The 14,000-nt window shown below is 39.1% G+C and overlaps 1 long non-coding RNA gene across 1 annotated transcript; it reads right to left on the reverse strand.

Moving 5' to 3' along the window:
- Positions 1-8,973: 8,973 nt before the first annotated feature.
- Positions 8,974-11,603, reverse strand: LOC148792071 (uncharacterized). The gene is made up of 2 exons (XR_016085512.1): positions 11,125-11,603; positions 8,974-9,559 (listed from the first exon to the last, which is right to left on the reverse strand). It is a non-coding gene; the product is annotated as an uncharacterized LOC148792071 (long non-coding RNA).
- Positions 11,604-14,000: the final 2,397 nt, after the last annotated feature.

The raw sequence follows: 14,000 nt of genomic DNA on the forward strand, positions 1-14,000 counted from the left end.
CGAGCTTAAGGAATTTGGTTATGGTCGTTGGTTGGTTGACGACCATGTACTACTTGAACTCCTTATGCGTCACGCCTTTCTTGGCTGCTGTAAGGCGCACAGCGGGGTCCAGGTGCGGTATCTGCATACAAGCGTCGTTGAACCGCTTGATGTAGCCCCAGATGGACTCTCCCTCTCTTTGCACTATGCTGAAGAGACTCTCTTCAGTTTGCGGACACCACTTGCTGGTAACGAAGTGGAACGTGAAGGCTTGCACGAACTACGCCCAACTTCTTATCGACCCAGGTGCCAGGTTCCGGTACCACGTACGGGTCGCTCCCCTAAAAGTGGTGGAGAAGGCCATGCACATGCATGACTCGCTGGCTCTTGCCAGGTGCATCTGCGATTGGAAGGCATCTAAGTGATCATTTGGGTCGAACGACCCGTCGTACTTCTCAAGAGGGGGGAGCTTAAAGTCTTTAGGCATTGGGACTGCTAGGAGTTCGGAAGACAGGGGGGATGGAAATGAGAGGAGGGGAGCTTTGACTTTGGCCGAGCTTACTTCTTCTTTGCCTCCGAGCTTGGACAGGTCGTGGGTGGCAGACCGGTGAGCTCGGTGGCGTCGTCTCTGCTTCTTGGCGGGCTCGACATTCGTGTTGCTCACTTCTGTACTATCAGGAACGGTGTGTGCAGGAAGCAGCTTAGGCCGCTGGTGATGGCTACAGACAGAGGGCTCCTGCTTGGAGCCTGCGGCCAGGATCTCGAACCGATTCTCTAAGAATGGGGTACTGGGCTTGGAGGGCTGGGGTCCTTCCGACCTGACCTCCCGTGGCGAGGCCGGAGTGATCGGCCTTTCCTGCTTGCTGCGGGAGGAGGCCTAGCTCCTTGGAGGGTTCCGGGGGGCCTTTCCTTGGCGGGAAAGGTGCTCCTCTTGACGATGGGACCTAGCCTGCTGCGAGGCTAAGTGCCGAGGAGGGAGTTGCGATTGCTGAAGCTGAGGTTGCGGTAGCAGGGGAAACTACTGCTGATACTGGTATTGAGAGACCTGGTGCAACATGTGCTGTTGATAGATCTGAAACTACTGAAATTGCTGCATTTGAGCCTGCATGGCCCGCATGCACTGCACCAAATTTACCAGCTGGTTCGGGCTGGCCACTGGGGGCACAACCGAGGGTTCAGTGAAGGTCGTTTTGACTGTGGTAGGGAGTGGAGCAACGACTGGTGCCCCTGCAAGAGGCACATTCAAACTGGGGATCCCGTCCGTTGAGAGGGGGACGGTGAACTGTCCGATACAAACAGTAGGGAGCCGGGGCTGTTCCGTGGAGTTATTCATCTCCGTGCTTCGTCTGATGTTGCTAGAGGAAGCCATGAGCGTTGAGTTTTTCGGAGAGTAAGAAGATGTGAAAGTTTAGAGAAAGGCTTTTTGAAGCGCTTCCCACAGACGGTGCCAAATGATGCGGCGCGATCCGGTCACTCCTAGCTGGCACTCACGTGGCTCCTGGAAGGTACCTGAGATGAGGAAGAAGAAGAATCCCCGGGGGGTTTACCCGATGGGGATATTCCGATGCTTAAGTTAGTACTATGAAGGAAAAGCAAGAAGAAGACGAAGGCTAAGAGTGTAGATAGCGCGTTCCTACTATACTTGAGATATCAGAGTTCTCAAGAAGAAGTTTCTCTTCTGCCCTGAGGGCTTTTATAGGGACACTCACATCAGGTCGGGCATAACTGCCACTGGGCTTCTGCCACAGCCATTACCTGCTAGGGCTGCGCAAGTGGCCGTTGTGGCGTACGTCTCGCCCGGGTGAGTGACACGTTCCCAAAGTGGCAGATACGCCTTTGCCTGCTGAGAGACGTGGATGCAAACTGCCGAAAGGACTGGGACTGCACCGTCAATAAGGGATATGGCGCAGTCTGACTGGTACGGTCAGTCAGTCAGAAGCTTCCTGGAGAGCGCTCGTGCAGCTCATTCGCGAGCTGCTTTGTAGCGAGCTTGGAACACTCCAGGATTACCCTTAGTGGAATTGGTCCTTGGAATGATTTGTCTGCTTGGGATCTCGGACGAGCTAATAACTTTAGCTCGTGAGCTAAGGTTGCCTCGGAGTATCTCTTCAAAGGTAGCTCGGGGAGCCTGGGGTTCGCGTGGCGGTGAAATCCTTTTGCGAGCTACAACGTAGCGAGCTGCTTTGCAGGCCCGTCACTTGGTCGTACCAGGTTACAACACTGAGCTGTCGCTCGCGCTGATTCAGTGTCCATGTGTCACCGTTTCATAGGTGGGGTCAAATCACCCTCCATCAACTTGATCCACATACATGCTCAACTTGGCCTAGTGTAAGAGTGGGCCACTGAATTGCCTTGTCGATGAATGAAAGAGAAACTTGTCGAGGGGAAAGCATTCAGAAGCCGACGAATATCCTCCTGAATTGCCCTAAGGGGGAGATATATAACAGCTGATGCCTGCCTCATTAAGACCACCTGCGCATCAGACGCCAATGTCATTATCATTTTTATAATATCAATTGATTGGTTATAAGTTTCTTCGCTATCATGTTCTATTATCATAGTTGAACCCTTTATCTTTTATTGATCCAAACTGTTCAGCTCTGCATAGTCTGTATTGCCCATTGCCATTGCGGTATCCTCCTTGAGGAACATAACAAGCCCAAATGATCATGCTTCTCGGTGGCTTACTAAATTTTCATAGGTATAAGTTTCATACAAGTAATTTCCAATTCAATTTTTGTAACAAAAAGAATCAATTTGTTTTGTTCATTAAATACAATATCAAGTCATTTTTATTTCATTTTATTAATAATATATAATATTTTGATCATTTTTAGTTTAGTTTATTTATTCTAGTCAATATGAAATTATAATCCAAATTAGACTCAAATTTAACATAAATTCAATGGATAAGTTCCTATTCAAATTTGAGTATAAACAAATTAAATTTAGATTTACCTATATTTATTCCACTTGATTTTATCTATTTGCATCCCTAGGAGCAGGAGCAGGATCATGATCATTAATTCTTTATCTTTCCTATATAACTAGCAACTAAAGCCATAAAATGAGTGGAGTTAAATAGAATCTTGGTTAGATAAATTTAGGTTTTGACATCACTTTGGGTTCAGGTTAGGGTCCACATTTAGGGTTCATCTTGCATTGGTCGTTAACCTGATTCAATCTATTTTTGCCCCTAGAACCAAAAGAGATTGAGGCACTATGATTTTATGGGGGAAAGATTACATATATTGAGTGTTGGAGAGAGAGAGATTTTAGAATGATCTTATTAGAGAGAGCAATGACGAATTTTATTATAAACAATTAAAATTTAAGAATTTTTTATTTTTAATAATTAAACTTAAAATTAAATAACTACATGTGTGAGAAATACAAGGATAAGGAGGTTCTTGGGAGAATTGAGGTGAGAGTACTCTTGCCTCCCTCTATAGATGCCAATACTTGCCTTGGCTTGCATGTAGACCACTATGATCTAATCTAGTTATTTTTATTTCCCCTCACTCTATCTTTCTTCTCTTCATATATTTTTGTTCCATTTGTATTCTCTTCCACCTCTCACTTCTTATACGTAGTTTGCATGAGCCAATCAACTGGACACGTAACACTGTTTTATGCCACTTGTACTCAATACAAGGAAATCCATGTTCTTTTATCAGATATATGTAGGAACTAGAGAAAGTTTATTTTTCTGTGTATTACTTATCCGGATAAAGTGATACACATCTCCTAGGTGGATAAATAACTTTCCCACCTGGGGGAAAGTCATTAATACTTGAATATGACGAAAATGTCCCCTTTAATAATGAATTTTTATGGCTAAAATTGTCATTTCTTTGTTTACTTGGGAAATAAAAGAACATGGATAAATACATTTATCCATGTAAGTCTTTCCTAGGAAACACTTATCCGAATAAATGCATTTACCCGGGGTAAATAACTTACCAAAAAGCGAATGAGGCCTTCAATTAAAAGGAAAAAAAATCTACTGAAATAGTGAAACAACATCATTTGTTGAGTTCAATACAAAGCCATTATACCTATGTATTTTGTTGAGATCCACTATTCACGTGGTAAATTTCTTTTGGGATTTTTCATTTAATTAAGATATCAAATTGGATCTTATTTTTAACTAACATCCCATTTTATGAAAGAATAGGATCGAAGGCCAATGTGGCCATTTCTTTGAGTTTGAGCTAAGAAGATAGACTAGATTTGCTTTGTTATTAATAGAACGGGGTAATTTTTAGTTTAAGTTAAAATTTATTTGACTCCTTTCCTAAGTAGGAGGCTAGCCATGTCCTTTCTACGTGGGTTTTGACTTTTGAGATGGTAAAGTGAATGTGCGTGTATAAAATGTATAAGTATATTGCTGGTGGGGCTTGTAGGGCTAAAAATGTGTGGGTTGGGCTGGGCTAGAAATGATTAGCCCTAAAAAAAACCAGTTACATCAACTCATTATTGAAGTTTCAAGAAAGGTCCCCCCCCCCTCCTTTTTCTATCATTTCTTGTAAATTTACACTTATTTTTCAAAATCTCCCAAGACCCCCTGGTAAAGATCCATCGTTAAGAGTTTGTCATGAAATGTGCAATGATGAAATTTATTATACCACCCCTCCATATGAGATTTTAGGTCCATTTCTTCATCCAAATGGGCTTGTGACCTTTGAGTTGGAGTAGGATATATGAAGAAACATTTTCTTATGTTTTTACTTGATTTCTTTTTAAAACAATTATTTAATAGAGGATCAGGTTTAGTTTGGTAAACTTCTGTTAATGTTCATGACTAATGGGGAGTCAATGGATGGTATATTTTGGATAACAAAAGTTCTCTAATAGGGTGTCTGGAAGTTTTGAAAAGTCAGGGTAAGTTTAGAGAGAAGTGGGAAAAAGTGAAGAGGGAGCTTTTTACATGATAACCTTCCAGAGAAAAGGCAGAAAAAAAGAGTAAGTGGTTAATTAAACCAAAGCAGACGGCATGGTCAAGTAGTGTGGTAAATACTTGAAGCAAATAAGAAGAGAGACAAAATCAGAGTAAATCTATGGTATTGGAAACGTATGATACCAAAATAGTTTTGACCAATCAACCCCTCCCCTCCTGAAATTTGATGAATACCATTTGATTGGTTACCATTGATTATAAGTTTTTTTAGTATCATACCTTATTGGTATCATAGTGGGAGTATATTTCACATTGTTTACCATCATTTTCAACACATAAATGCATTACACTGCAAAACTGAATGAGAGTACATAAATGTATTAAACCCCCATATTGTATACTATTGTTAATATATGCTCTCTCTATATATTAGTATATTATTGGTACTATATGCTCTATATATCTACAGCTTTTCACAACAATGACACCCCGAGAGAAAAAATTCAACTTTCCACTTCACAATCTGAATAATGATGTTCTTCAACCTCCATCGTACTAGAGGAGGGATGTGGTGTTCGGTGGAAACAATTTATATTTCAACTTTCTAATTCACAGCTGTGCATTGGGAATATTTCCCGTGTAATTCATGGGGAGATATTTCCATTACAGGGGCGGTGGTTTTCAATGGATAGGGATGTAGAAACAATTTGTGGGTAACAAATTCATAATGATGAGAGATCCATTCCATGAACGCCCAAAGATTGTGGAATAATGGGGCGAATTTCAAAAATTTCTCTCATTTCAATTGGGAATCGCATTTCCTATTTAGAAAATCATATTTTTAATGATCATTCTTGAACCATAAACTGAACCAGATCTGAATCAAAAGGAGTAGGAGAGGATTATACCTGATACGGAGAAACAATATCTCTCAATGAAGGTGTTCACACCCAAGGAAGGATCCAAAATCTGCTCCCACTGAAGATGGCGCAGTGCAGGATGGAGCAGAATCAACAATGTTCTTCTCCAAGAACTCTGTCATTCGCAAGAAACAGCAGGATGGCACGTGAGCACAGCTTCCTATCAATTCTTCCTCCAAGAACTGATGTCAAGATCAAATCTTGACTTCTCCCACTAGTGGAGATCGAACTGGCAAAACAGGGCAGCAAGAACAGGGAGGCGGCAAGAAAGAATTCGCAGGGAGGCGGCACTGAAGAAAATCTAATTGTGTGTCTCCTAAATACTGCCGCCCCCTCCATCTTTTGTTAACCTAAAAGATCAGCTCCTAATTGGATTAGGAGCTGCTTATCCAAATCATATTTGGATAAGACCCCTTTTAGGTGATAGGGATAAACCCTTCCATCTCAGAATTCACCTCATTATTAACTAATAAAATAGCCCAGTTCGAAATGGGCTTTAGGCCCATTAGCTTATGTGTTCACTTAACCTTCCTAACTGCTGCCCAGTTGGGCTTCCTTGTATGGCGTGGGACCCAAGCATTGATCTACACATCAGCCACATGGGTTCGGCCCAGCCTTTGTTACAAGGCCTGGCCGAATACACTGTTATGGACAGTGCACCCCCTGAAACCCATCAAATGGGCTCTATGGGCCCAACACTTACCCTAAGTGGTCCCTGGGCCAAGCCACCTTGTAACACCCAGGGACTGTGGGCAGATGCAAGATTAGCCCATCAGGTATTATCCTCAATGGTCTTACACTTAACCTCTCAGCCCATAATGATCATACACTGCCCGACAAGAGATGACCTCTCCCTCGGCTGCAAGGAACAGTGTTGCACTCTCTACTTATATGGATCCCGAGAATTAAAACCTTCGTGCAAACATTTTAGAAACCATAATATATATACTTTTATATCTCATATAAAATATACTTTGCAAAACAAATCTCAACGGTTAAATCGGCTGCCGGCAGTCTTGGTTTCCATCAGTGAGAGTGCATCCCCGATCATTACCTTTGTCCGACAAAGGGGCTGATCCTGTCACTATGATCACCCACTTAGATGAATTCTCAGACTGTCCCAACATACCCAGGTTTTGACTCCTGCTAAGGATCTCACTGAATGGTACATCAAAGACAGACCAATCCGACACATAGTGCAGTATCATAATCGTCTAGGGGTCGGGTGTAACTTTCCAGTTTTGCCCATCAATCTCCAAGGTCCAGGGCAATACTGGAAATCTGGTCTAGTTCAAAGATTCAATTAGTCCTACACTGTATGTGCCTAGGGTCTCACCTTGGCAGCTGAGACAGGCCACCCCAACCGACTTGGTGGCACCATAGTGTCAACCTTGTCAGAATAGGTCTCCCCAGACCGATCCACTGGTTGTGAACATTCTAAACTAACACGAGTCTCATTAAATGTCCAGTTTAAGGATATTACACAGAAACATACCAAGGGAACATGAATCAAATATGCATTTTTATTCATTTACAATAAACTCATAAAGTACATCATTCTGATTGAAGCTAAGGGCATACAAAACTGTTTAACAAGGGATGTAGAAACAATTTGTGGGTAACAAATTCATAATGATGAGGATAGTGAAAAAGGAGCAAATGAGCCATTTATACTGTGAAGTGTTATTGTTGATGTTATCCTTGGGGAGGCCACTGTGATTCATCCGTTAGGAGTCATGGTCTCCAACTTATATAGTGTTTGAAAGTGTGGGTGATCTTTGAGATCGATTTTCAAGAAAAAACATCTATGCTTTCAAGACCTGTTTTTTACAAAAAAAATAATAATAATAAAACAGTTTTGCCATGTAGGCAGTGAGCAACACTATACTGTTTGGTAAGGTGATTTTCATTACCGTTTTTCATGTATGTGTTGATAAGTAAGCACCAAATAAGATACATATCAGTCAACCATTAGGGAAAAAGGGTCAATGGGGTCCCGATTTTCAAAACATGCCCGATTTTTTAATAATCGACTGAAGCAAACAATGAGATACTTAAGCGTTTCAACAAACACCTATGTGAATCCGACGTAACACCGTTTTTTTGAAAAACGGCTACGGTTCCAAACATCCCCTTAGTTTATGGCCAAAGTGAGAAGCAGCCATGTAGCCGCAGGGCAAGGGCCTTGGCTAATTGAGGAGCGGTGGCATTGTGATTTGGCATCCTTTAAAACCGTAAGTGGGCCGGTGGGCCAGTGCTAAGAAATATTGTTCATCTTGGACAAAGTGGGATACTTTGTAAATTTCCCTTTTTCAGAAGAAAAGGGAAACTATTTCCATATATTAAAATGGATTGTGCCAAGCTAGCAGTTTCCTATTTTCTAGTTATTTTTTTAGAATCACATTTTTTTTTCTGGTTGTTTTTGAAAGTATTTATCTTTTTCTAATTTTTTTAAATATTTATCATTTTAAAATTGAATAAAATAACTCAAGTGGCCAATAAGCTTTAAAACTTTTATCTCATCTCATTAATTCACCATTAACTCCCTCTCCTCATTCTCATTAATTCTTTTAATTATCTCTTCTCATTAAGCCATTAATTTTCTCTCTCAATAACTCTTGCCATTAATTCTCTTTCCTCTTCATTACTTCATTAAATTGCCTAAAATTCATTAAGTATATCTATATCTATAATATATATATATATATATATATATATATATTATGTTAAATTATAATTATAAATAAAAAATAATTATATTGAAATAGAGATATTCAATGATATATATTATTAGACTAAATAATCTACATAAATTTAAAAGATAATTAATTAAGTAATTTATATTTTAGAATAAATATCATTTAATTCACTCAACAAATAAACCACTGTTTTAAAAATTACCTTAATGGTTGAATAGTTTTTGCCTTTAGGTTATGGATTAATGGATTAATGGTTCAACTGTTCGGGTTGGACAAATCAAACCATGATACATTATCCTTCTCTATATGTATAATATGATATAAATATAATTACATTTTGCGTGTGAATATATTATTTTAGATTCAACTTATATTTTTTATAAATAAAAGAGCCAACAATTAAAATTTGAGACCAGAAAATGAGTTTTTTATTTTTTTATTTTTTGTATAATGAGATTGCAAAGATTGTGAAAAGTTACCCAAAATAAAAAGGGTAAAATATAAAAAACTCCACTAAGTTTTTTGACAATAATATAAACCTCCCATAGGTTTCAACAATAATAAATACCTCCCCCTGTAGTTTTGGAAAACCATACAGTTACCTCCCTCTAATTAACATTCGAGTAACAGTGATAATTGAAGTTACGAATATGCCCTAATGACTAAGAGCATTATTGCACACAATCTGAAACCTAATTTTCAAAAGCGTCTCAAAACTATATTCTTAGGTGCTACAATACGCAAGGTTCAAAATATTATCCCGTATCGGCCTTGGCAGATGCATATCTAATCGGAACCCTCCCAATACGCCCTTAGAAGAGGTGTTTCGGGTTGTGAGTGGTTTTGGGGGTACATCGGAAATTCGGAATAGTTAGGCAACCAAAACCTTATCGTGAGGCCGTAAACTTGGGGAGGCTCTCCACTCTCATTTCTAACCGGACATACTTGCATCCATCCTCACTGTTCTCACGCGTTCCCTTTCCATTACTTTATATTTAAAACCGACCCGGAGGACGAATCGATCAGCGTCTGGTTCCCGGGTTTTAAATCGAACGATCGGCCTGTTCTAACAAAATAAAATTAAAAATTAAAAAAAAATAAAAATCAGTCAAGCCATTCAAACGCCGGATCAATGGTTTGTTGACCAAAATCAACAATTTTTTTTTTTTTTAAAAAAAAATCTGGTTTTCGGAAAAAAGAGAACCTGACCGGTTTCCCGGTTTTTCTGATCCGACCGTCCAATCCGGTCCGATTTTGAAAACCATGGAATGCACTATGTACTCCACTCTATTGCCTATTGGGCCATTCACCTTGAATCAATAGAATCCGCTTCCATTTTCTCTGCCCAACAATTGCAGAGCTAGTCTGTTGACCATTGGAACTAGACACAAGAGATGGCTCAGGCTCAACGCACGATCACAGACAACTATTATTGTTGGATGGAAATTGAAACTAAACTATTTCACAAAAGCACAGGTGGTTGGGGTGTGATTGAAATCTCAAAGCTAGTATAAAATCCATTAAAATAAATCCTCACTGCGAAAAAATAATTAAAATCCACAGAAACAGGGGAGTATTTTGATTGAAAATTGAATACAGAAAACGGTGATTTGATCCATCAACAGAACGGAAAGACAAATCTGAACCAACAATAAATTCCTTTGTTGCCAAGGTTGAGGATTTTAGGATCTAAAATTTCCATTTCTATATTCCTATTTGTTGTCTGTGATGTTGTTGTGTTCTTTTTCTTGGGAAAGAGAATTGTGAAAAAAAAATGCAAATATTAGAGAAGAGGATGTTGCTTGTTCGAACATCATTGTTCTAAGGTTTCCTTTCAATTATTGGGAGTTTAGAAACAATGACTACTTGAGAAAATTTGTGAATTTGTTAGCACCTTACAACAAAGGAAACCATTTCAATATACTTTGTCAACGTTTTTTCTGTCTAAAAGCTTAACAAAAGGGAGATAATTGTATGGTTTTCCAAGTTTTTATATTTCACCCAAGAAAAAATAATCACTCCAATGACTCAATCAAATGGGCCAATGGTTCAACTGCCTAGGTTGAATAAATTTTTACCAAATCAACCGACAAAACAGTAGGTTTTCGAAAACATATCAAACAATGATGAGTTGAATCATAAAAATTATAGTAGTGATAAAAAAACATTATAAAAATTATAGCCATTTGAAATAATAAATTTACCTTTAACCAACTTTATTCAAAAATAAATTAAAAAAAAATATTTTTTACTTAAAAAAAATACAAAAATAAATTCTAAAAATTAATAAAAAAATAAAAGATAATACAGATTTATATAGAACATAGAAATTAGCCTGGCCATTCTCTCAAAAGTACAAATTGAATTGTCATCGAATAAACTAAACAAAACCGAAACAAATGCTTGAATTGGACTTTAATGAGCACCATTTAACAAGTTAATTTCTCAAATTTTCTGAATAAAACCACGGGTCACAACTATTATTTGCTAATTATGGAATAACTACTAACAGAGATGAGTTATTGGGGAGGTTCATCAAATAGCAGTCATTCAGAATGTTTTTTAATGGCTGTATTAAGATGAAAGAGAAAAGAAAAAGGGAAAAGCTGTATAATGTGTAGTTTACCAGTGAGAGCAGAAACTCTATTTAAAAAAGGGAAGAGGTAGAAAGGGGAGAGGATCTCGGAGGTAGTAGGAATGGGCGGTGTGGGAAAATTCGTCGATCTCCTAGGCCTTGGCCCTCCTCCAGGAAAGAAAGAGTGAAGGATAGGAGCATAGGAAAGGAGAATTGTCCCAGCCCTCCATTCCCACTACTCCCGAGAATTCCATCTTCCATTTCACGTCGCTTCCAAACATGGCCGGCCGTCTTCATCGGATCTCCAGCTGACCCACCGAAGAAAGAAATAGGGTTTTGGTTGGACTGCATGATTGATACTAGCCGAGTTCAAAGTAGAGATGTTTCCCAGATAAGTAAACCACTTAGTATATAGCATTCTAGCCCACGGTTTTAGTTTTCCAAGAAAGCAAAACCTCACCGCCACAGCTCCACAGTCCACGCAATTTCAAAGAAGATGATAAGTAAAAGAAGAGTTCAAATGCGTCCCACTTGTATGTACATCTCAGCGTAAATTGGGAACATCTTTAAGTAATTTTCAATATAAGGTTGGATGTGCTGTGGGGCTCTCATAGGGCACAGATAAGAATTTATAAAAGAATCTTTTACCAAATCGGGATTTGCTCCTTACAAGTCACACCGACATCACATTACATCCAATCTTGTATTGTATCGGGAATACGGGTGCCAATAGATCGGGCCAGGTCCGATCCGAAATCCCACTCTATTCTGTCGGATTCGGGTCAGCCCTATTATTTATGTGTTTGTTATTTATTTATATATTTTGTATTTTTTTATAAAAAAACACGTATATATGTAATGAAAATAGTTAAAGAAAATATTTGTATTTTTGTTTTTTTCTTTATATAAATTGTTAAATTTTTCATAAATTAAATTGGATTGGATCTTTTCGGTTATCCGATATTATTAACAGATTTGAATTTGAACATATGTTTGTAAGATACAATCAAATATGGATATACCCTGATTGGAATCCAATCTGATTCGTGTGTGCAGCCCTAATTGGAAACATCTTTCACAATTATGAGAGATGTTTCCGGGTCTAGATTTGCTCCTTACAAAGTGCTCCTCACAGCATGTCCTAACCGTGCATTGGGAACATGATCCATACTTGTTAGAAACAATTGAATGCAACTATCGAATGCAATAACAAGAGTTCAAGAGAGTGGACTGAATGACCTGCCGTTTTATTGAAACTGTACTTGGTTTTTATAACCATTTACAACTCTAACAGAAAGCGTAAAATCAGTACTCGATAGCCTTATCTTAGCTATGTGATTATCAAAGCAATGAAATAGGTTAACTAATAATATCCCTAAAAACTAGGATTTATTGAAACAAAAAAACAGACTAAGTAAAACAAAAATCTGACTCCAAACAACGACCTCTTCATGCCCTCCCTTAAACTAACTGCAGATTGCAATTAGTTTACATCAATAGCTTCACACACTCCCATCATCTTTCTGACTTTCTGAAATGATTCTAACTTCAACGGCTTCGTCATCAAATCAGCCACCTACTCCTGAGTTTCACAGTGAATTAGTTCAATTTTACCATCTTTTGTAAGATCTCTCAAGAAATGAAACCGCACATCAATGTGCTTGCTCCTTCTGTGCATAACTGGATTTCTTGAAAGCTTGATCGTTGAACTATTGTCACACATGATAGTGGTGCAACCCTTCTGTTCATGACTCAACCTTTTTAACACTCTTCTCATCCATACTGCCTGGAAGGCACATGCAGCAGCAGTCACGAATTCCGCCTCAGTGGTTGACAACGTAACTATGGGTTGTTTTTTGGACAGCCATGATACTGAGCCTGAGCTTAAAAGAAACACATAGCCAGACGTGCTTTTACGATCTTCTATATCACCTACATAGTCGCTATCCGTGAAAGCAAGCAATTCTTCTTCTTCCCCTCCCTTCTTATACAAAATCCCATAGTTTGCAGTGCCCTTCAAGTATCACAAAATCCTTTTCGCAACTTGTAAGTGAAGTTCAGTGGGTTTAGCCATGTACCTGCTGATCAAACTGACACTGAACATTATATCTGGACAAGTTGCCGTGAGGTACATCAAACTCCCCACCATTTGTTTGAAATACATTTCATCCACTGTGACTGCATGATCATCTCTACCCATTTTGAAACCTGGCACAATGGGGCTGCTTACTGACTTGCTCTCAAACATCCCAAAACGTTTCAACACTTCAGTGGCATACCTCCTTTGACAGATGAAAATGCCATCCGGTCTCTGTAACACTTCAATGCCAAGAAAGAATCTCATCCTTCCCAAATCAGTCATGTCAAAAACTTTCATCATAGAATTCTTAAAATCAGACATCATATCCTCATCATCACTAGTGTAAATCAGATCATCCACATAAATACTTACTATCAATATTTTACCTTCACTGCTCCTCTTGGTGAATAAAGTCTGCTCATTTGGACACTTCTGGAAGCCTTCACTAATGAAATGAGCTTCAATACGGCTAAACCAAGCTCGTGGAGCTTGTTTTAGACCGTACAAAGCTTTATGCAGCTTATACACCTTATGCTCACTCCCTTTTTTTTCATAGCCCTTCGGTTGCTCCACATACACGTCTTCACTGAGTTCACCATGGAGAAATGCTGATTTTACATCCAACTAGTAAATCTTCCAACCTTTTTGCGCCGCAAGTGCCACTATCATCCTCACTGTATCCATACGAGCTACTGGAGCAAATACTTCAGTGAAGTCTACCCCTTGTTGTTGAGAGTAACCCTTAGCTACCAACCGAGCCTTGTACTTGTCTACTTCTCCAAGTTCGTTCAACTTCGTTTTATAAATCCATTTTACTCCAATGGTTTTGGCACCAGCTGGCAAGTCA

The sequence above is a fragment of the Nelumbo nucifera genome, chromosome 4 (assembly GCF_055504915.1).
Source record: "Nelumbo nucifera cultivar China Antique chromosome 4, China Antique-T2T, whole genome shotgun sequence".
NCBI lineage: Eukaryota > Viridiplantae > Streptophyta > Magnoliopsida > Proteales > Nelumbonaceae > Nelumbo > Nelumbo nucifera.